The sequence below is a fragment of the Pseudophryne corroboree genome, chromosome 3, assembly GCF_028390025.1.
Source record: "Pseudophryne corroboree isolate aPseCor3 chromosome 3, aPseCor3.hap2, whole genome shotgun sequence".
In the NCBI taxonomy this organism is placed as follows: Eukaryota; Metazoa; Chordata; class Amphibia; order Anura; family Myobatrachidae; genus Pseudophryne; species Pseudophryne corroboree.
The window spans coordinates 333628606-333632327 of NC_086446.1; the positions used below are offsets into that span (position 1 = coordinate 333628606).

Genomic DNA, 3722 nt, shown 5'->3' on the forward strand with positions numbered 1-3722 from the left:
GTAATTTGGCGGGATACATCAATGCGAATCTGGTATTACTCTCATGTAGTATTTTACAAACATCCGAGAACTCCCTTCTCTTCTGTGCAACCGAGGCCGAGAAATCTTGAAAAATTAAAATACGTTTTCCCTGCACTACCATTTGCGGGAGCTTGCGATATGAGCGCAGCACATGTTCCTTCATACGAAAGTCCATGAATTTCGCAATGACGGGCCTAGGCTTATTTTCAACATCAGGTCGGACAGGACCAATTCTATGCACCCTTTCAATGTGTGGTAAAAATGGGGCATCTGTGATTCCCAAGGCCTGAAATATATCAGTCGTTACAAAATCTGACAGTTGTCTGTCCCTAACTGATTCGGGGATGCCCACGAATCGTAGATTCGATCTTCTGTCCCTGTTCTCAAGCTCATCTATTTTCGCCTGTAGGGTTTTAAGAGAGGAATCCTGGGTGTCAGTGGAGCGCTGGAGTGTGTGTATCTGATCCTCCCCATCGCTAACCCGCTGTTATAGTGAGGTGATCCGTGAGGTGTTATGGTCAATTTTCGCAAGTGTTGAATCGAGCAACGTCTGTATCTGTTCAAGCCTTTTATCAAAAGGGATATTCTCAAGTTTCTTGTCAATGTGGGGCATAAGGAGCCGAGAGAGCTCCTGGGCCATATGCATCAACGAGGGTTGATCAGGAGACGTCTCCACTTCCAGGATTTGGTCACGGGAGTTCCCCGTCTCCGGGGGCGAAGGGGGGTTAGGTTTCACCGCCGTGTTTTTGGTCTTACTCATTCTTGTAGTGATTGAGGGCTGGGAAGATCTAACCGCTGGAGTTTTATGGACGAATTTGTCCATCCCCCGGTCCGTAGACCGTTAACTGTAATAAGCTAGTGACTCCTATATCAACACCCTACAATATATGATAATAAGATACCTCACGTAAAGGTTCGAGTCAGATGCTATGTCAGAGCTACTCAGCAAAAAAAATAACTGCAAAATTTAAGTAAACATTCCTATACACATAGTACAGATGTGGGTAATGGACATCAACTCGATAAGCTATATAAACAACAGCTTTACCGAGGCGGTGCACCCTGAAACCTCTAGATTAAGGCAGATGACAGGTGAAAACAGTAATAAAACAAATATTATGAGAAATATTTCAAATTTCCCCAAATAAGGGGTTTTGTAAAGGGTAACAGTAGATCAATATAACCAGGAGGCGCCCAAACCTTAGGTAGCCACCAGGTGGCGATCTAACCTCAGGAGTTCTTGCACAGGGAGAGCAGAGGCTTCACTAATCTGTTTTACCAGTGTCACTTAAGGCAGTTATTTATCTACTTAGTATGTACAGTGTTGATGGTGGGTAGATAGGGAAAGAAAAAAGGAGAGAAATAAAGGGGAGAGTTTAGCAGAGAATAGGAGGAAGAATAAAAGAGAGGTCTGGATTCCCGCACCCCCAGACAGGCGAGCCTATGAGGGAGGGAGAGATTGCGTAATCCACTGGAGATAGGCACAGGAGAGGCTAGAAAGGGGTGTATATTTGGCCTATATAACTCTTTGTAAAGGGGGGCTGTATAAACCTTTCCTGTAACAATGCAGTCTGGTAGTATGACCACGCAGCCTGCGCTCAGCGACCAGCAAGACCCCAAGCAGCCTCTCTCTCTCAGGATAGTGTTCCCCACTTCAGTGTGTCAGGACCAGAGGGCAGGATAGGGAGTCCAATCGACCACCGTGCAGCAGGCCCTCACTCAGCCCCTTCTGATAGATGCCTCCTGGGATCCTCCGTCAGCGCCCGACAGCAGCTTCGCCCAGCTCCGTCCTCGGACACCTCAGCGTCGATCTCACCGCAGAGAGGGAGCCCAGTTAGTGTTCTCCGCGCTAGGGGCAGTCCTCGGATCAGCGCCTCCCGTTCAATCTTGACCCGCCGCTCCTTCACGTCTCCCCGCCGTACAGCCTCGGAAGCAGAAGCGCGCGGGGGGGGGGAGCCGGCTCAGTGTCCTCCGTTCCCGGGGCCTCCTCCGTGTCAGCGCCGCACCGCCGTCAGCCGAAGCCCGTCTTGTCCTCTACTCCCGTCCTCGATCGCGGGAGCCCAAGCGGGGGGGGAGTCGGGTCAAGTCCACCGCATCCGAGACCACCGCCGGGGCAATGTCACACAACGGCTTGCCGTAGGGGCCTTCACTCGCGTCCTGGGGCAGCAAGGGCCAGCGAGCAGCAGGGAGCCGAGGCCACAGCTCCGTCAGCAGATCACAGAACCTCCGCACTTTCTCTCACCGGATGGGACATCCCCAGAGGGTTATAGGTAACGTGTAAACCCTGTGTGAGCGAGTGGGGATGAGTGTTACCAGGCCTCCAGTTTTCACGCCAGTCGTCACACCGGCAGTCATATAGGCCGTCTCCTTGAAGGCCAAACTTCGGAGGCATACAGTCACGCTCCTACTCCTGCAGGGTCTTTCCAGGCTCCCTCTGATATAGGGGTTCTTGTAGAGAGTTTATCAAGAGGATAGGTGCCGGATAGCAGGAGATGTTGGTGGATTATTCACCTACAGGCTGGAGCTCAGCTAAAAAGCAGCCATGCTGGATCGCCCGCCCACCGGAAGTCCCAGAAGTATACTTCTCACGCAAGGAGATTTAATTTGCCAGATTGCTGACTGCGAGACACTTATAGACCTGTGTACATGTGAGATTGTGATTTTCACCAAAAGATGTTCATTTTTGCGAATGACTGTCTTTTTTCATAATATACATTTGCACAATTTTGTTCATACTGTTGCTTATCTTCACAATACATGTACACTATAGTGATTTCTTCTGGACATATTCAGTGGACTCTCAGCCACGATTCAGGGTTAGTGAATTCCAGGATTTCAACCTAGGGTCACGTACCCCTGTCTAACATGGATAGCAGATCAACTCTTTTTCTCTCTGAATCCCCAATCCTGGTGGGATTACCCCCCCCCCCTTCTCTTGCTCCTTATTTTGGTGCACTCTCGCTAGTGTGTCAGAATTTCAGCCCCATTTTCCCACTTTCATACCCCAACGCCTATGCCCAATCTTGTCCAATCTTGGAAGCCAAACGGTGGTGGGCTGGGTTAGTACCAGGATGGGAAACCTCCAGGGAATACCCAGTTAAGTGGGAAGTTTTCATTTTATGACGATAACACTAACAGCAGGATCGTCACTTATTATTTTCTTCAGAACCTTAGGGCACGTTCATTTACCCTACATATGACACATAGAACAACAAACAGGTATAAACAAAGACATCTGTGACATATCTTCTTTGCCATTCCAGGTACTCTTCAGTAATGTAAATCCAGTGGGTGGGTTTTCCCCTCACATCTTTTGACTCAATAGGGTCCTATTAATACAAACTTGTTTTGTACTGATCCAACACAGACAGAGGTAGCATACTACATAGCTACTGTCCGACCTGCAACCATTGCTTGTGGTTTCGGCCAGAGCTGTCTTAACAGCAGTGTAGGCCCCTGGGCACAGCAATGCACTGGGCCCCTTACCCATCCTCCAGCAGTAGGTGTTGGGGTTGCTATCAGCTGCAGCTTTGATGTCCCAAGGGTGGTAGGGGGTGTTCTATCTTCCGCTCAGCATGTAGGACCTGGAGCAGTAATTTCTGCTAATTACTTTTTTACTGCACAGATGGAGCGGGAGGGAGAACACTTAACTGTAGAAGGGGGCATTGGGCTTAATGAAGGGGCCCAGGTACATGACTTTC

The 3722-nt window shown here is 49.3% G+C and overlaps 1 pseudogene; it reads left to right on the top strand.

Moving 5' to 3' along the window:
* The first annotated feature begins 3010 nt into the window (after window positions 1-3010).
* Window positions 3011-3129, top strand: LOC134898286 (5S ribosomal RNA; annotated as a pseudogene).
* The last annotated feature ends 593 nt before the right edge of the window (window positions 3130-3722 follow it).